Genomic DNA, 20,488 nt, shown 5'->3' with positions numbered 1-20,488 from the left:
GGTGCTGAGAACTGAACCCAGGTCCTCTGCAGGAGCAGCCAGTGCTCATATCCATAGCTTCATGAATGCATTTCGTATAAGCAAATTTCTAAGTGATGACTTTTTTTTATAGGTGTGTCCATAGCTGCAGAATAATCCATTTTGATTCTGTAACTTAACCGTTGTATGACTTTTTCAACATAATTCACACGGTTTATACTTATTTTGTCCATTTAAAAATTCTACATCTCTTGGGTATATAGACATACTTTTTTCATATTTTGGGCAATTTTTTTTTTTTTTTTTGGTTTTTCGAGACAGGGTTTCTCTGTGTAGCTTTGCGCCTTTCCTGGGACTCATTTGGTAGCCCAGGCTGGCCTCGAACTCACAGAGATCCGCCTGGCTCTGCCTCCCGAGTGCTGGGATTAAAGGCGTGCGCCACCACCGCCCGGCCTATTTTGGGCAATTTATAAAGTAGAATTTCAAAACTGCACAGCTTGACAAATGAGCATAAGCACATGGGCGCATGAACTGAAGCTGGTTTTCACCCTCACAAGTGATGTGTGAGTACTTTTAATTTACTTCATTGCTCCAAATTATTTCTAGAGGTTATTTTTAAACCAGTCTAATGAAAAGCATATTCACCACTGAGCACATCTTATTAAACCTCTCATGTGTAGGCAGCTGTTTTATAGTTCAAGATACAGCAAGGTATAAAAAAAAAAAAACCCAGCCTGCTTGCCTTCACAGGCTGTACCCGTTAGTCTTTGTCAACTTGACACAAACTAGAGACGCCTGGGGAGAAGGAACCTCAGCTGAGAAATTGCCTCTCTCAAACTGGCCTGTAGGCAAGCCTGTGGATCATTTTCTGGACTAATGATTGATGTGGGAGGGCCCAGCTTAGTGTTGGCCCTGCCACCCAATGGCAGGAGGTCCTTGGATTGTGTATGAAAGCAGGCTGAGCAAGCCGTGGAGAGCAAGCCAGTGAGCAGTGTATCTGTACTTCAGTTACTGCCTCAAGCTCCGCTCTGCCTCCAGCTCCTTTGCTGACTCTTCTCTGTGATGAATAGTTACTTGGAAATGAAAGCCGAAATAAACCCTTTCCTTCCCCCCCAGTCGCTTTTGTTCCCTGTCGAACTCACTCTGTAGACCAGGCTGGCCTCAAACTCAGAGATCTTCCTGCCTCTGCCCCCCACCCCCCAGTGCTGGCATTAAAGGCGTGGACCATCACTGCCCGGCTTGTTTGGTGACTTATTACAACAAAGAGACCAAACTAGGATACAGGCCTTACACGACATGCAAAATCAAACCATAACATTGTATTTCCTGAAGTACAGGTACATGCAACTTTACAATGCAATTTGGGTATCAATACATATAATAGAAAAAGTTCTGAGCTCAAATATACTTGGGAAACCATCCACTGCACTGAATTTTTAAAATATACTGTTTGTTTGCCCTGTAGCAAAAAGATGCCTTGTACTTGTATTGTTCATTCCACTCTGGCTCCCAGCAGAGCTCCAAAGTGGTAGTTTGTGGTTGACTGAATGTCAAGGTTTGCAAGCATTTTGAGTCTCGGGATGTCTTGTAGGTGTAAGTGGACCTGGTATGTCTCTATTTTATGGGTAGCAAAACAGACGTAGATTGTTTAAAAACTAGTTACACCACACACAGTCAAGGCTAATAGAATGAGCCAGACTTGCTCAAGAGCAAGTGGGAGCGAAACCCAGACATTTGAGACGTCTTATCTGTTTTGTTTTATGCTGACTTCCAGTTCAAGGCATTGATCATTGTTTTGTCTTCTGCACCAAGGCAGTCACAGAAAATGGCAGCGTGGCATCACGAGACCTTCCATGGTAGGTGTGTGTTTTATTTATTATTGTCATTGTGTGTTCATGGGATGCACTCGCCACAGGGTGCGTGCGAAGGTCACAGGGCAACTCTGTGCACTTTCTCTGTTTCCACCTTTCTGTGGATCCTGTCAGCAGGCTTTCAAGGCCAGAGCCTTTACCATCTGAGCCATCCCAGCAGCCCCTGCATATGTCTTTAAATTAAGTGACTTGCTCTTTAATTCAGAGAGAACTATTTTGAAATTATGCTCTCCAGAAAACCCAGATGAAAAAGCTAGACTTTCAGGAACAATTTCTCTAGTTCATTACCAGAAACCCAGATGAAGGTGAATGCCCTAATTCTTCAACTGCACTCGCTTAAAAACAGGGAAAAAAGAAAAAGAAAAAGAAAAGAAAAGAAACATGTCCAAGCATATGGACATAGCAGGCTTTTTCTTTTGGGCCACCAACCAGTTCCCAAATCATGACACAAAGAGTTCTTATTAGTTATGAATGCTCAGCCTTAGCTTAGGCTTGTTTCTTGCTAGCTCTAATAACCTGTTTCTCTTCATCTATGCTTGTCCTCTGGGCTTTTTACCTTTCTTTCCTTCTGTATATCTTACTTTCACTGCTTCTCATGTCTGGCTGACTAGTGTCCCTCTCTTTCTCCCTAGTTCTCTTTCTTCTTCTTTGATCCTAGACTCCTCTTCCTATTTATTCCCTCTGCCTGCCAGCCCTGCCTATCCCTCTTCTGCCTAGCTATTAGACATTCAGCTCTTTATTAGACCAATCAATTGCCTTAGTCAGGCAAGGTGAAACAAATGCAACACATCTTTACATAATTAAACAAATGTAGCACAAACAAATGTAACACATCTTTACACCATTAACAAAGGCAGCAGAAACAAATGTAACACATTGTCCAGTTAAAATAATATCCCACAGCATATGTGAGTGGCTGTTTGGAATGGTATATTATGTGGCCATTAAAATGAGACTTTCAAGCTAGGCATGGTGGTGTGCACCTGTAATCCCAGCACTAGGGACAGAGGTGGGCAGATGACTGTAAATTCAAGCTCAACCTGTTCTACATAGCAAGTTCTAGTCCAGTCAGGCTACACAGTGAGATAAACAAGCAAGCAAGCAAACAAAAGTATCTAAATAAGTAAACCAGGTTCACAAAAATTATCTTAGATTTAAAAAGTTCTAATTACACACTTTAAAAATTTACAAACCACACTCTATAAGTTTTTACAACGATCATGTGGTACTTAGCATAACCAGGGAAGAAAACTGCGATCCATCATTAACTAGTTAACTGCCTTGCCCTTCGAGAGTAGACACGTAGGCTCTAGTTTCTGACGTCACTTCACTCTGACACAAAAGGCAAATGCTTCAAGTTGAGTTCCCTGAAGGGTGGAAGAGCTGGCTTACAGGGTCCCTTCCATACAAATTTCCCAGACCTGCCTGGGGGTCTGTTTGTAGATTCCACTGCAAGTGTGTCAAGTGTGGTATCTATTTAGGACAAAGAGTAAATAGGGTTTTCTTTTTCTTTCTCTTTGAAGAGTTATTTATTTAGTACATAGCATGTATGACTGCTGGCCAGAAGAGGGCACCAGATCACGTTACAGACGGTTGTGAGCCACCATGTGGTTGCTGGGAATTGAACTTAGGACCTCTGGAAGAGCAGTCAGTGCTCTTAACCTCTGAGCCATCAATCCAGCCCCCATAGGTCGTGTTTTCTCTAGTCACCTTCTTGCACCTACAGGACATGGGAGTGTTTGCATTATCTCTGGATTCGTGTTGGAGTAAGCTCCTCTCTGATGCTCTCTTTGTTTTGTGTAAGAACTGTGTGTAAGCCCTTTACTGCAGTCCAGAGCTGCTTGTGTCTTGAGGACACGGTGGTGGCAGATCTTTCACACATGACCTCTCTTTCTCTTTAAAGGCCCAGAATGAGCAAATGGCGGCAGCGTTTTGCTCGATTCTTGCTGTCTGCAGAGATTGCAGGTTGGGAACTGACCGGGCATTGACCAAGAAAGAGAAGACACTGTGGCCACATGAATTGAGACTCTCTATAAGATCTGGTCCATCTGCTTAGAGGAAAGAGACAGCACATCACTTAATAAGAGGTTGGTGGCGGGACTGGCGACTCGGCTTAGCAGTTAAGACTTTGCTCTGCTCTTGCAGAGAATCCCCTTCAGTTCCTACCACCCAGGCAGGTGGTTGCGTGCCTGTAACTCCAGTTCTGAGGATCTGAAACCCTCTGCTGGCCCCCGCTGTGAAGCCCTGGATATCCTAGAACTAGCTGGCTGGCTTTGAACTCACAGGGATCCACTTGCTTCTGCCTCCCAAGTGTGGGATTAAAGTCATGCACCATCGCCGCCACCATCACCTGGCCTGATTTTTTTTTTTTAAAGACAGGATCTCACTGTGTTGTCCTGTCTGACTTGGAACATTCTATGCAGACGAGGCTGACCTCAAACTCAAGAGATCTTCTTGCCTCTACCTCTTCCTCCGGAGTGCTGGGATTAAAGACCTGCAACATCCCATCCTACAAGCATACATAGATCTGGAAAGTGGCCTAGGGAGGGTCTTGAGTTTCACCACCCTGTGGCTCAGGCCTGCTTTCTTCACCTTTAGGGGTGAGGGTCTTGCCCACCTTGAAGCTGCCAACTGCTCCGTGCTCAAGGTCACCCTGAGGAGCTTGGTCTCAGGTACCTGCAAGTTGCTGCTGACACCAGGGGGCGCCATCTCCTTATGTTGCAAACAGTGTCTTTCCAGAGCTTTCTGCGTCCACACTGCGGTGTCCGGCACACATTCGCCTGTGAGAATCAGATGGTTGTGAGGACAAACAATCCAGAGAGCTCCAGTCACAGCCTTCACCACCCCAGCTGAAGCCTGCCAGAGAACGCCCTAGAAACCATCATATTCCGGCCCTTAGCTTTCAGACTTTCCATAGCAACCCGAGTCTTGCTTCACTGGGCAGGCGCAGTTTTGCGACTTAGAAGTCATAGTCCTTTGTTGGGGTGGGCGGTGGGGTGGGGCTAGGTCAAGGGAAGCACTCTGCCTTTGGCACCTGGTTTGAGTCATAAATGGAGAGCCCGGGATGAGTGAACTTCTTGCACAGTGCCATTCTAATGGACTGAGAGGTCTGAGGGGACCTGGCCCTGGGGTTTGGTCTCTATTGGTTGTTCTTGCTGGAGTGACCTAGGCTTTGTGTGCCTGAAGCAGTTTTTGTGTCTCAGGGTCGTTCTGTGGAGACTGGAGAGCAGGAGGTACCATTTTAAATGCAATGTTAATGTGTTATTTCCTCTCTTCACTGGGCTTGTATAGCTCAGACCTTGGAAGAGAGGGCCAAGGCCCTCTGAAAGCTGGGCACAGCTCCCGCCAATATCAGTCCCGTTTGGGAAGGAGCCTGATTCTGGGGGAGGGTCACAGCCACGCGGTCAGAAGCAGGTGTCTTCTGTAGACAGTTTCCACGTAAATGCAGACTAGGTTTCAGATGACGTGTTGGTAAACAGGCTTTAAAGAGCATTCACAGTCAGTGAGATGGCTCTGTGGGTAAGGGTGCTTGCTGCCAAGCCTGACAACCCTGAGTTCAATCCCCAGGTCCCACGTGGTAGAAGATGAGAACTGACTCAAGCATATATTCACACAATCAATCAATCAATCAATCATAAACTTTTAAAGATCATTTGCTTGGGGAGCAGGAGGCTGAGAGGTGGGGAAGAAAGCAGCATGTGTGTTTGATAAACGTGAGATGTGCTGAGGCTTTGTAGAGGGTTAAGTGTGAAAAAGAAAGTCACATAGTTTTTCTTTAGTTATAGGAAGCGAAAGAGTAAATGTCATCGTGAGGAACACATTCACATTCAGAGGGACGCTCACACCCCCAGAGGGACAGAGTAAGTCTGATTTTGAATGTCCCAGCATAAAGACAGGATCTCCTAAACCCAAGGTGGGGCTGTACCCCTTAAGCAATTGCTGGTCATATTTGGTAGCAGAATATTCTTGTCTTTGTTTGTTTGTTTTTATCTTTAAAGTAGAGCTCACTTTGCAATGTCAGGGGAATGCGGCTCGAGTATGAGGCCGGGGATTGATAGAGAAGATAGGGAGGCCAGAGACTGGGAACAGCCTAGCTAGTAGATGGGAGAATAAAGGAGGCCGCCCCAGTTTCTGTAGGGAACGAGTTAGTGTGACCTTGTGGTCCTGTGACCTGGATGTAGGAAGCTGGTGCCTCCACTAGCCACTTCCCAGGGCGAGACTGGGCCATCGGCTTCTGGGTTTTATTTGAGGACAGAATTGTAAGACTGGGTAAAAGGTCTGTCTAGTTTGAGATTTCCAGCAATGATAGGACTATCCGTGGAGTAGGTAGTGCTCGGAGTCCAAGGTTAGCTCTACAAGAAACAGAGTAATTTAGACCCTCTGTATACGTCTGGAGAGGGGCTAGAGGGCCGCCCACTCCCGACTCATTACTTCTTTCCTTTGCAGTGGTGTGAATTCACAGAACGTTCACTGTGCACTAGGAGAGCATGACAGACTTCCGGGGAACAGACGGACAGACAGCCAAGACCTGCCCTGCCTTCACCAAATTCTTTTGAATCAGTTTCAGTTTTTTTTTATAAACTAAGAAATTTTTTATTCATTTTACATACCGATCACAGATATCTCTCATCCCTCCTTGTGCTCCCCACAAGCCTCCCCTGCCCCCAAACCCACCCCTCATCCCCTCCTCCGAGAAGGTAAAGCCTCCTGTGGGGAGTCAGCAAAGCCTGGTACACTCAGTTGAGGGGGTCCGAGGAATCAGTTTCAGTTCTAAAAACCAGCTTCCCTTGTGCCAGGAGGAGGTACAGCTGGTGAAGTGGCCGCCTTGGAAGAACGAAGACCCATTTCAGGTCCCCTGTGCAACATGAGTGTGTGCTGTTACACCCATAGAATCTAAGCACCCTGGAGGCAGAGACAGGCAGATCTCTGGAGCTCGCTGACTAGCAAGTCTTACATGGGGTGAACTCCAGATTCAGTGAGAAACCCTGTCTCAAAATATAGAGTGATAGAAAATACTGACCTTTGCCCTGTGACCTCCACATATGTCTACACATACACCTGCACACACAGTGCATGTACCTACATATACACCAGACACCACATATACACCCCCACACCCCCCCCCCACCTTTCCTTTATCCTAGCATTAAGAGATATTGCATAAACTGGGCAGTGGTGGCGCACACCTTTAATCCTAGCACTTGGCAGGCAGAGGCAGGTGGATCTCTGCGAGGCCAGCCTGGTAAACAAGAGAGGGAGGGGGAGGGGGAGGGGGGAGGGAGAGGGAGGAGAGAGAGATTGAATAGATGATAGTCTACCATCAAAGTGAACTGCACCTAATTTTACAAGCCCTGAGTTTTCCTGACTGTGTCTTTAAATTTGTATGACTTCTTCCCTGAGTCCCAAACAGACAGCAACTCCTGTTGTATCTTGGCAACCAATCAAAGCAATGAAAGAGAAAAAAATGACAACAATAAATCATCCCAGCTGGCAATCACCCCTGCACAGTTCTCAAAGTGGCTGTTTATCAACACTGAAGTCTGTACCACCTCCCTGGCACCGAATCAAACAGGTCCACTTGTGACAGCGACAGGAGCAGACCAGTGTCCTCCCTCTCATGATCTGTGGCACTGATGCTCACCCTGGAATGAAGGTGCTGATGTTCTTGAAGCCTGGGTGTTTTTCTTACTTGTGTTCGAGCACTGAAGATTTCTTGAGAATATTCTAGAAGTAATCTTTCATAGTAGTCATCAGTCAGTCTGGCCTTCTGATTGAGAATACACTGTGGAATTTGAGAAATTACAGATGTCTACCCAAGGCAGATGCGTTGGGATCAACTCCACAGGCTTCATTTTTTTTTTTAAAAATTAAGTATTGAGTTAGGATATCCAAGAACTGGACAGGGATTAGATGAATCTTAGTTTATCAAAGATGAAATATCATGCTGCCATTTTGCTTCGAGAAAATATTCATAATCCATTGCTAGCCAAAAATATAGCTGGATTAAAATAGTCAGCATGTAATGTGATGATTTAAAAAAATAATTAGGTGTTTATCTGCACCATACAGTAGATCAGCAGAGGTCTGGTTAAGAGCACTTGCTGCTTGTGTGGAATAACTGATTCCCAGAACCCACACGGGCAGCTCCATGGGATCTGACATCCTCTTCTGGCCTCTGTAGGTTATGCACTCATGAACATTCAGACAGACAAACAGACAGACAGACAGACAGACAGACACACACACACACACACACACACACACACACACACACACACACCAAACAAAAGCAAAGTTAAATAAATCCTAGAAGGCTAAAGGCTGCGGAGGGTGGCAGCCGCTGAGAATTGGCTTTCTCTCAGCTTCCCTGTGTCCCCTGAGTTTTGAGCATGGATCTCATATTGCTTTTGTCCTGCTTTAAAATTTCCTCAGTAGCTAGGCGGTGGTGGCACACGGCTTTAATCTCAGCACTTGGGAGGCAGAGGCAAGCGGATCTTTGTGAGTTCGAGGCCAGCCTGGTCTACAGAGTGAGATCCAGGACAGGCACCAAAACCACACAGAGAAACCTTGTCTTGAAAAAACCAAAAAAAGAAAAAAAAAGAATATATCTCCTCAGTAGATGTTGACAATTTCCCCTCAGGAACACCATGAACAGGAGCAAAGAAAGAAATGTCTGTGCCTGCCTCATTCACTCCTGGCTTTTATTAGCCTTTACAGTTTGTCATTAGTTTTATTTAGTCTTAAGGTCTCTCCACATGCTCAGTGCTGGCAGTTCTGTTGCTGGACTCTAGATATCCACTTTCTCAAGTTCAGTGCCGTGCTGGACAGTTTTATGTCAACTTGACACAAGCTAAAGTCATCTGAGAGGAGGAGGGAGCCCTAGTTGACAAAATGCCCCCATGAGCTCTGGCTGTAGACAAGCCTGTAGGGCATTTTCTTAATTAGTGATTGGGGAGGGATGACTCAGCCCATGGTGGGTGGTGCTATCCTTGGGCTGGTGGTGTTGGGTTCTATAAGAAAGTTGGCTGAGCAAGCCATGAGGAGAAAGTCAGTAAGCAGCACTCCTCCGTGGCCTGTGCATCAGCTCCTGCTTCCGGTTTCCTGTCCAGTTTGAGTTCCTGTCCTGACTTCCTTCTATGATGAACTGTGATGTGGAAGTATAAGCCAAATAAACCCTTTCCTCCCCAGGTTTTTTTGGTCATGGTGTTTCATCAGAGCAATAGAAACCCCAACTAAGACAGAAGTTGGTACCAGTATAGTGGGGTGTTGCTGTGACCGATGTGATCATGTTTTGGGGAGGATTGTGGAAGGACTTTGGAACTTTGGGTTAGAAAAGACATTGAGTGTTGAGAGCTCAGTGGGATGTTCTGTAGGAGCTTGGAAGATAAGAATTTTGGGAGCAGTGCAGACTATGGAGGTCTGGCTTGTGACGTTCCAGAGGGAAGTTTGAGAGTTACTCTAAAGACTATCAGGGCTAGCGGTGGTGGCGCACACCTTTAATCCCAGCACTCGGGAGGCAGAGCCAGGCGGATCTCTGTGAGTTCAAGGCCAGCCTGGTCTACAGAGCAAGATCGAGGACAGACACCAAAACTACACAGAGAAATCCTGTCTGGGGATCGGAGCGGGGGAAAGACTATCAGGGCTATTTGCTATTCTGAGTTGAGAATCTGTGGTTCTGACCAGCTGGCGCTGAAGAATCAGCTGTGATTAACAAGAGACCAGCACCCACCACTGAAGTGAAATCTTTGTTACTGGGACAACTGATGCTGGTCAGCTGGGGCTGAGAAATCAGCGGTGATGGAGAAGTGACCAGCATCACAGCGGTGAAATCTCCTTGGAAGTGTTTCCTCGGGGTCAGCACACAGAAGCTGTGGTCCAGAGATGGCTAACAATCACCCAGGTGGTACTGGTTTGAAGATATGATGGGGCCATGGAGAGCAGCTGAGGTTTGGCACTGTGTGGCAGAGTTGGAATCCCTGTGAGAGGCCATTGGTGAACGTGCAGCCCAGCTGCAGCAGAGACCCCAGCATTTTGGAGATGCCAGTGCCGTGGGATGACCGCCGAGAACAGCAGCGGCGGTGGAGTGGAGCCGGCCTGAGCGTGGAAGACAAGCTGTGCCGTGCTGAGGAGGAAGAAGGCAGAGAATGACCCAAGCCCTCTGGAGGAGCCCAGAAGACGGTGAGTGAATCCTAGACATTGGACATTGAGTTATTTGCAGCTGGAGTTTGGTTTTGCTCAGTTTTGTTCCGATGTGACCATGCCCTGGCTCTTCCCTCTTGAAGTGAGAAGGTATTTAACTAGTCTTGATTTTACAGGAGCCCACAGTTGAGAGACTTTGAATTTTAAAAGAAATTGGCTGTTTTAGAAGGACTGGATGTCTTAGTTAGGGTTTCTATTGCTGTGAAAAGACACCATGACCATGGCAACTCTTATAAAAGAAAACATATAATTGGGGTGGCTCGCTCACAGTTCAGAGGTTCAGTCCATTATCATCATGGTGGGGAGCATGGCAGCATGCAGGCAGACGTGGTGCTGGAGCTGAGAGTCCTTACATCTTGAGCCAAAGGCAACTGGAAGTGAACTGAAACACTGGACATGGCTTGAACGTATATGAGACCTCAAACTCTACAGTGACACACTTCCCCTAATAAGACCACACCTACTCCAACAAGGCCACACCTCCTAATAGTGCCACTCCCTTTGGGGGCTATTTTCTTTCAAATCACCACACTGAATGTTTTTAAAGATTTATTTATTTATTATGTATGCAGTGTTCTGTCTGCATGTATGGCTGAATGCCAGAAGAGGACCTCAGGTCTCATTTTATATGGTTGTAAGCAGTGTTTGAGTTTTTAAAGAATGTGGAACTTTTAAAATTTGGAATGTTTATATTGTAATGTTGATATTAATGTGTGATCTTGGGGAAGAATAAAAAAGAAAGGTTGTGGCTTAACAGTGATATGTTTGTGTGTCAAGTTGACAAGGGGTCAATTGTACTGGCTAGTTTTATGTCAGCTTGGCACAAGCTAAAGTCATTGAAGAGGAGGGAACTCAGTTAAGAAAATGCCTCCTGCCAGGTGATGGTGGCACATGCATGCCTTTAATCCCAGGCAGAGGCAGGCAAGTCTCTTTGAGTTTGAGGCCAGCCTGGTCTACAGAGTGAGTTCCAGGATAGCCAAGGCTACACAGAGAAACCCTGTCTCAAAAAACAAAAAAAAAAACAAAAAAAAAAAAAAAAAGGAAAATGGCCCCTTAAGATGAGGTTGTAGGCAAGCCTGTAGGGCTTTTTCTTAGTTATCAATGGTGGAGGGTCCAGCCCATTGTGGGTGGTGAGAAAGCAGGTTAGGCAAGCCATGGGGAGCAGCACCCCTCCATGGCCTCTGCATCAGCTCCTGTCTCCAGGTTCCTGCCTTGCTTGAGTTCCTGTCCTGACTTCCTTCAGTGATGGCTGGTGATGTGGAAGTGTAAGCCAAATAAGCCTTTTCCTCCACCAGTTGCTTTGGTCTTGGTGTTCGTCACAGCAGTGGTGACCCTGACACAAAGGCCTTTCACACCAGAACTACAGCTGTGTGCAGCCGGGCCTGGCTTTCCAGCTGTGTGCAGCTGGGCCTGGCTTTCCACTGTGTGCAGCTGGGCCTGGCTTTTTACATGGGTGCTAGGGATCTGAACTCAGTTCCTCACGGTTCCATAGCAAGCACTTTACCCACCATCTCCTCAGCCCTGGGATTCCCCATTTTAAACACACACCTCTTGTGGTTCTGGCACACTATCTGCCTGTTCTTTGCGAACTTGTGAGGACCATGTGTTTGGGTTTGCCTTGCTTCAAGCTTCTAAAACGGGCAGGTGGTAGTAGCCTGGCTCACTAGTTCTAGCATGGAAGCAGATTCCTCTAGACTGTCTCTAGACCCCTGTTCCTCAGTCACAGTTTTAGAATGGGATACCTGAACGGGATGATGATAAAACTATAACCAGTGTCCACAGCGATGAGGTGTGGCAAACACCTCCTTCCTCTCTTCCTCTTCCTCCTTCCTTCTTCTCACCCCTTTTCTTTTTTGCTATGGACAGGTGACAGACAAGAGCCCAGGGAGAACCCTACAAGCTTACATCACTTCAGATTCATTTACTGATTTCAGCCTCCCAAAGCTGTAGTTAAGGACAATGACAATCTTCCCCATTTTGTAGATGACAAAATGGAGGCCTAGAGAGGTCAGGTTCCATGCTCAAGATCCCATGGACAGACTGGGCCCCAGCTCCACCAGGGGCCACTGTGTGGCCTCCAGCTGTGTGGTTTTCTCTAGGGTGCCCGAACATTGAACTTGGACCTCAGTGTGCAGGCAGCTGGTGGCTCCACTGCTCAACGGCACATTTTCGGGTGTCGACTTGTAACTTAACTTCAACCTTCTGAAGCTGTGCCCTTCATGGTCCCGGCCTCGCCCAAAGTTACAAACACTGCACAGAATGCATAAAACACAGCCAGCAGCGTATTTCCAAAGCACATTTCTGGAAAACCAGGCAGGGTTGTCGAGAAATACCCTTGGGGCAAAGCAGTTAGAGCTGCCCTGTGGCCTGGGGTGTCTGCTGAGCGAGGGGACCCGGGGCTCTGAAGCCAGAGTCTGGCAGTGGAGGTCAGTCAGGGAGAACTTCTGTAGCAGAGCAGGGAACAGAGCTGCAGGTTATGCTCAGTAGCCCTTATCTCTTTTAAGGACGTCCTTCACCCTGCCCGCCCCCAGGCCTGTCCAGCCACTTTAAAACATATTCTGATAAGTTAATATCATTTCAACTTATCTCTTTCATTGACATATAATTCATGTATCATAAAATTTATGTACTTTAATTTTTTTTTTCGGTGCTTAGGTTGGAATGCAGAGGCTTCACTCATGCTAGGTAAATGTTCTACCACTGAGTCCTACTGCCCTGCCCTTGTTTACCTACCCCCTAAAGTGAATTCTGAGACGGCCTTTATTTTGTTTCTTTTTGAGTCTCAGTATGGAGACCAGAACGGCCTCAAACTCACAGAGACCTGCCTGTCTCTGTCTCCCCAGGGCTTGGATCAAAGGTGTGCGCCACCATGACTGACACCAGTCGGCTTTTTAAAATATATATTCCTAGGGTTATGCAACCTCTTCTCTCTAATTACAGAACATTTATATCCCTCCCTTCTGCCTAACAACATGTTATATTCTTAAGTTGTTTTTTTTTTAATTATGTGTATGTATCTCTGTGTGTATGTATGTGTACATGAGTGCAGGTTCCCAAGGAAGCCAGAACAAGACATCAGATCCCTAGAGCTACAGGTTACAAGTGTTGAGGCATCCTACTTGGGTGTTGGGAACTAAACTCAGGTATTCTTCCAAGAGCTCTGTGGTGGTTTGAATAAGAATGGCCCCCATAGGCTCATACATTTCCATGCTTAGTCATCAGGGAGTGGCACTACTTAGAAGGACTAGGAGGTGTGGCCTTGTTGGAGTGGGTGTGGCCTTGTTGGAGTGGGTGTGGCCTTGTTGAGGAAGTGTCAGTGGGAGTGGGCTTGCCCAAGCCAGGCCCAGTGGTTCTCCCTTCTTGCTTCCCGTAGATCCAGGTGTGGGGCTCTCTCAGCTCCTTCTCCAGCACCATGTCTGCCTGCATGCCACCATGTTTCCCACCATGCTGATAATGGACTAAACCTCTGAAGCTGTAAGCTAGCCCCAATGAAATGCTTTCCTTTATAAGCGTTGCCATGGTCATGTCTTTTCATAGCAATAGAATATTGACTAAGACAAGCTCTTAACTGCTGAGCCATCTCTCTGGCCTTCATTAAAGTTATATATATATTTTTTTCTTTTCAGTCACAGTGGGAACGACTATAGAACTCTTTGTGGCACATAGTAGGTACTTGACAATTTTTTTTCCTTGGTGATAAAGCTCTCAATCTTCAGACTTTCTTCTCTAGGCCAGGGGGTGAGTCCAGGGAGGGAGTGTGCTGGGAGCAGGGTAGGGCAATTCAGTGGCAGAGCCCTTGAAAGCACATTTGAGGCCCTGGCTTTAACCTGTAGCATTCAAAACAAACAAAAACCAGAATCTGTTCTTTTTTTTTGTTTTAATATAATTTAAAAATTATATGAAGTGATTCAAGATGAAAATCTACAGCTGGGTTTTTAATTCTTCTCCCTTTCCTACATTTAGAAAGCCTTGACCTCAAAGGACTCATGTCAACTGGATAGATGGCCAAGCAGCTTTATTTATAACAATTTGATTTAGGAAAAGACAAGGGATATCTTGAATTGTGCTGTGAACAATGGCAGTTCAGTGGTATTTAATGAGATTTTTTTTTAGCTCATAAAAATACAATAAAGAAATGAATGGCTCAGACTGTGGGAAAAGGAGAAAGAGAGTTGAAACCAGGCTGCGTGGTCTGACTTGGTTGTTGACAGAGTGAGAAGCAGGTCACCTACAGGCTGCATATGTTCTCAACCATGCCTGGGAATCCACAAACTCAATCCCTCTTTGTTGGCAGAACATGAAAGCTGAAGATTAGTACCTAATCCTATGGCATTTGTTAATCCTTGGGACAGGTTTTGAGACCCAAAAGTTTCCACTTCAGTCACACACTCTTTTGGAGGTACAAGTATCTTGGTTCCCCCAGCAGCTGGTGGAGAGATTTTCTGTTCTGGAATGAGAGCCGTGGCCAGTGCAGATGAAGACAGCATTGCTTCTGTCTAGGAACACCAATATCTCCTGTTCCCTGCTGCTGCTGCTGTTGTTGTTTTTTTTTCTCTTTTGCTCTTTTGGGGGGCCCACCACCCAAATAAATCACACACAGAGTCTTATTATTACTTATGAATGCCCAGCCTTAGCTTGGCTTAGTTTCTAGCCAGCTTTCCTTAACTTGAATTATCCCATCTACCTTTTGCCTCCGGGCTTTTCCCGTTTTCTTACTTGTGTAAATCTTACTCCATGGTTTGCTGTGTAGCTGGGTGGCTGGCTCCTGGAGTCCTCCTCCTTCTCTGGCTACTTCTTTCTTTTTCCTCTCAGATTTCTCCATCTATATATTCTTCCTGCCTTCCAGCCCCGCCTATTTCTCTCTCCTGCCTCACTGTTGGCCACTCAGCTCTTTATTAGACCATCAGGTGTTTGAGAAAGGCACAGTAACACAGCTTCAGAGAATTAAACAAATGCAACATAAACAAAAGCAACACACCTTAAAATAATATGCTACTACAGTTCCCAAACTCCCTTCTTTTCATATTCAAATAGTTAATATGAACATTTTCTTATGACAAATCTGAAGATTAGATATAATGCTGAAACTGTCTGTGTGTCCAATGATGAATGAACAGGTTTTGAAAATGTGGTGTATCCATGCAGCAGAATATTATTTGGTTGAGAAAAGGAATGAAGTACTGACAGATGCTAACCTGTGAATGTAGCTTTAAAAGGAGCCATTGAGGAAAAGGCATTTTTTTTTTTACAATGATAGTTCAAATACTATGTTGTGAAATAGCCTTTTTCGTTTAATTTGATTGGTTTTGCAATTGTTTCCCTTCCATCCTTTATCTCTCTACTTTAATATAATTGTATATTCCACAGACCTGAGACACAGACCTCTTTGTCACAGTTCTGCTAAAGAAAATCCCAGTTCATCCTCATTGCGCTGGACCGTAGACCCCAGGAGTGCCCCCCAACTCCGCTGCCCTTTGGCCTGTATAACACACCTTCCACGTGGCCAAGCACATAGCGCTTTTCAACATTGTGTTTCCATCCACGGCTTTTGCTTCGTATGTGTCGATCAATGCCTTCCTACCAAAGGCCAGTCACAGGTGTCCTTATGTGTCCTGCAGAATATGCCCTTCCTCCAGGCCGAGAGCAGAGAGCAGCGTTTTGGACTTGGCCGGGAACCCAGGAATATCTGTGGAAGTGTTAATTCTACTCAGGGTTCCAGCGAGGCTGTGTCTAGAGGGGTTCCAGAAAGAGAACAATCTTGTGCTTTCTGTTGGAAGACAAAGACTGGGTTTAACTATTGGATGTAATCTGGATAATACAATTCTAGAAAATTCTCAGGAGGCTGAGTTTTCAAAACACATTGACTGTGAACAAGAGAGAGAAGCAAATGTTATTTTTGAAATTACCTTTTTTATTTTTTAGAGAAATAATGTTTTGTTCATCATAAATTTAGAAATTTCCAAGAAAGTTCCAAGAATATATAAAGAAGAAAATAAAAGACTCCCCCAGTTCCGGGCCCCAGGGGGCATTCTCTTGTAATCCGGGTACGCACATTATTTATAACAACGGATCCTGCTCTACACTGTTCTGTAGCCCACTTATAAATTAAATGAAAATTCTGTGGCCCGGTGTTAGATGGGAAGGATTTTGCCACCTTTGACTTGAGTGATTCATTCCCCCACGAAGAGCAATTTCACGTTTGTTCCGCTTCTTTGCCTTTTTGGTTCTGGAAAGGGCAAAACAAAAGCAAGAAGGATTCCCAGAACTGAAGAAGGTTCCAGGACTCCTGGGGGTGGGAGGTGGCTGCAGTGCCCGGGTCCCTCGCTCCACCGCACAGTTCTAAGGGGCCTTGGCCACCATGTCCCTTGAGGTGACCTCATAGTTGCAGAAATGTGAGAACTTCGAGTTTCTCCTTTTCCCTTCTTTGTCCTTGGGTATTTCAGAGCTTTTGGAAGAGAGGTGAGGAAATGTGCCTGTGTTGTTCTCTGGTGAGCGGCCAGGGTAGTGCCTGGCAGAGCACCGACATCCAATAAGTACTCATTAACGAATGGATGGATGAGTCGCTCAGGAATGATGCCCTTTATTATGGAAATCGCCAGACCACGTGGTCTTCTTCTGGAAGCACTAAATAGGAACTCTATATTTAGGTTCTTGGCATTGAAACATCAATAACACATAAGAACCACCGCGCTTTAAGTGATAAACGGAAGGCTTCTACCCGCCTTTACAATCCTGCTTGGTCTCTGTGGTGGTCACACAGAGGGAGGTGTTACCAGCTCCACTCTGGAGGCAAGAGGATGGCCAGGTTCCATTCCTAGGCCCCTCAGCCCAAGGTCTAGGTCCCTTCTGTTATCCCCATTGCCTTTTAGACACCCCATTTTCTGTTTCGGAAAGGCATTCCCACACTCTCTCAGGCAAGTTTAAAGCAGATTTTCTCAAGCTTTAGTGTTCTGTAGACTCGACCAGGGCTCAGGTAGCCTACCACAAGTTAGATACTTCTTGGGATATGTGAGAGCCAAAGTTACATTTTGAGTTTTAATTACTGTGCCTAAGAGATCCATGAAACAAAAATGCCTCTGGTCTGCAAACCCCTTGCCCAAGGATGGATAGATAGTTCCTGATATGCTGGAAGCTATTGTTTACGGGCGATAACAAGCCACATGCTTTCATTCCCCTAAACAGGTTTGTTTGACCCATCTGCACCGATGTGCTTGATCACATGTGGGCTGCAGGGTCACAGGCTGGAGGTACTTCAGGATGTACTTGCTCCTGACTGGACCGGATGGGAAATGCAATGAATTGTGGGTTTTCCTCCGTAAGTCCTTGCCATACTTGATTCTGGGCCATTTCCAGGAACCTGGGTATGGACCCGGCCAGAGCCCATCCACCTGGCCAGTATTGAAACTTGGCTTCAAATCTGACTTTAAACTGTGGTGGTGGTCTTATTCTCGATCAGTGTGATGAACAGATTGGAGGCAGTGGTCTGGAAAGCCCACTTGGAGGAAGTAGCTTGAGATACTTAAGCAGAGGAAGAGGCTATGAGAAGCCGTTAGGACCCTCACCAGACTCAGCCTGGCCCAGCCTTATCCCTAAGAAGACCAGGGAAAACAGTACAACAGTATGTTCTCCACAGATGGCCTGAGCCTAGAGCTTTACATAAATTATCTTCTTTAATTCTCTTTAGAACCCAATGTGATAGGTCCTGTTACTAATTCTATTTGACCAGGGAACTAGCCTAGAGCTTTACATAAATTATCTTTTTTTTTTTTTAAAGTGAGACTCATTTTAAATAGTATATTCTTTTGAAACTACATGTCTGTATTGTACAAAGTTCTCCATGATATAATAGAATAACACATTTTAAGAAAAGATACCTCAGAAACTAATGATTATGAATTAACAGTCACTATTCCCCCAATTTTAAATATTAAATTTTCTTTTTCTTTTATTGAAAATAAAATTTCCTCACATAATATATCCTGATTGCAGTGTTCCCCCCCCCCCCACTCCTTCTGGTCCTTCCCTCCCTCCCCTCCCATCCAGGCCCATCCCCTTTTCTGATGTCTTCTTCAGTGTCTTTTCTTTTTGGTTTTTTTGAGACAGGGTTTCTCTCTGTAGCTTTGCGCCTTTCCTGGAACTCACTCTGTAGTCCAGGCTGGCCTTGAACTCACAGAAATCCACCTGCCTCTGCCTCCCAAGTGCTGGGGTTAAAGGCATATGTCACCACCGCCCAGCACTTCTTCAGTGTCTTAAAGTCTCTATCATACAAATTTTTCACTTGCTTGGTTAGAGTTATCTCAAGATATTTTATATGTCTTGAGGCTATTTGGAAAGGTGTTGTTTCCCTGACTGCTTTCTCAGACTGTTTATCATTTATATGTAGGAGGGCTACTGATTTTTGAGAGTTAACCTTGTATCCAGGTGCATTGTTGAACATATTTATCAGTTGTAGGAGTTCCCTGGTGGAATTATTAGGGTCACTTATGTATACTATCATATAATCTACAAATAAAGATGCTCTGACTTCTTCCTTTCCAGTTTGTATCCCCTGATCCCCTTCAGTTGTCGTATTGCTCTGGCTAAGACTTCACATACTATATTGAATAGGTATGGAGAGCATGGACAACCTTGTCTTGTTCCTGATTTTAGTGGAATTGCTTTGAGTTTCTCTCCCTTTAAGTTGATGTTGGCTATGGGCTTGCTGTAAACTGCCTTTATTATGTTGTGGTGTGTTCCTTATATCCCTAATCTCTCCAGGACTTTTTATTATGAAGGGGTGTTGGAGTTTGTCAAAGGCCTTTTCTGCATCTACTTAGATGATCAGGTGAATTTTGTCTTTCAAAAGATTACATTTACTCCTTTACACATGTTGAATCATCCCTGCATCTCTGGGATGAAGCCTCCTTGGTCATGGTGGATGATCTTTTTTTTTTTTTTTTTTTGGTTTTTTCGAGACAGGGTTTCTCTGTGTAGCTTTGCGCCTTTCCTGGAACTCACTTGGTAGCCCAGGCTGGCCTTGAACTCACAGAAATCCACCTGGCTCTGCCTCCTGAGTGCTGGGATTAAAGGCGTGCGCCACCACCGCCCGGCGGTGGATGATCTTTTTGATGTAGTCTTGTATTCAGTTTGCAAGTATTTTATTGAGAATTTTTTGTGTCTATGTTCCTAAGGAAAATTGGTCTGTAATTCATTCTTTGTTGGGTCTTTATGTGGTTTGGGTATAAGGGTAACTGTGGTCTTGTAAAACAATGGGAAATGTTCCTTCTGTTTCTATTTTGTGGGATAATTTGAGGAGTATTGGCATGAACTCTTCTTTAAAAGTCTGTTAGAATTCTGTCCTAAAACCCTCTGGCCCTGGGCTTGTTTTGGTTGGTAGACTCTTAATTATTGCTTTTATTGCATTAGGAGTTTGTAAGTCTGTTTAAATTGCTTATTGGATCTTGATTTAACTTTGGCAAGTGTTATGTATCAAGAAAATGGTCCTTTTTTTTTTTTTTAGGTTTTCCAATTTGGTGGAGCATAGGTTTTTAAAGTATGTCCTTATGATTCTCTGAATTTCCTTGGTGTCTGTTGTTATGTCCCCTTTTCATCTCTAATTTTATTAATTTTGATATTCTCTCTCTACCATTTAGCTAATTTGGATGAGGGTTTGTCAATTTTATTGACTTTTCTCAAAGAACCAACTCTTTGTTTTATTGATTCTTTGTATTTTTGTTGTTGTTGTTTCTATTTTATTAATTTCAGCCCTGCCTTTGATTATTTCTTGCCTGTTGTGGAATGATCTTTTTGTATGCTGTGAAGATGTGTTGCTCTTATTGGTTTAATAAAGAGCTAAATGGCCAATAGCTAGGCAGGAAGAGGTTAAGGTGGGACTTGTGGACAGGGAGAGAGCACAGGGATGAAGAAGGGCAGAGTTTCGAGGAGACACAGGGAGAAGCAAGATGAACATGTCATGCTCAAGAAAGGTACCACCACATGGTAGATAAGAAATATGGGTTAATTTAGGACGTAAGAGCTACTTACTAACAAGCCTAAGCTATTGGCTAAGCATTTATAATTAATAAGAAGTCTCTATGTGGTTATTTGGGAGCTGGCTGGCAGGACAAAAAATTCTGCCTACACTTGCCATCTACCCTTTTGGGTAGTACTAGAGCTTTTTGGTGTGTAGTTATTATTATGAGAATCCTCCAAATTTTTTTATATAGGCACTTAGTGCTATGAACTTGCCTCTTAGAACCCCCTCCATCATGCCCCATAAGTTTGGGTATGTTGTGTGTTCACTTTCATTCTATTCCAGAAAGTCTTCGATCTCTTTCTTAGTCTCTGTCTTGGCCCATTTTTCATCCTGTAGTGAGTTGTTCAGTTTCCATGAGTTTGTAAGTTTTTTGTTGTTTCTGTTATTGTTTAATCAATAGTGGTCAGATAGGATGCAGGGTGTT

This window comes from Peromyscus eremicus, chromosome 12, assembly GCF_949786415.1.
Source record: "Peromyscus eremicus chromosome 12, PerEre_H2_v1, whole genome shotgun sequence".
Lineage (NCBI taxonomy): Eukaryota > Metazoa > Chordata > Mammalia > Rodentia > Cricetidae > Peromyscus > Peromyscus eremicus.
The sequence above is the reverse complement of the archived record's forward strand: the minus strand, read 5'-3'. Positions refer to the sequence as shown.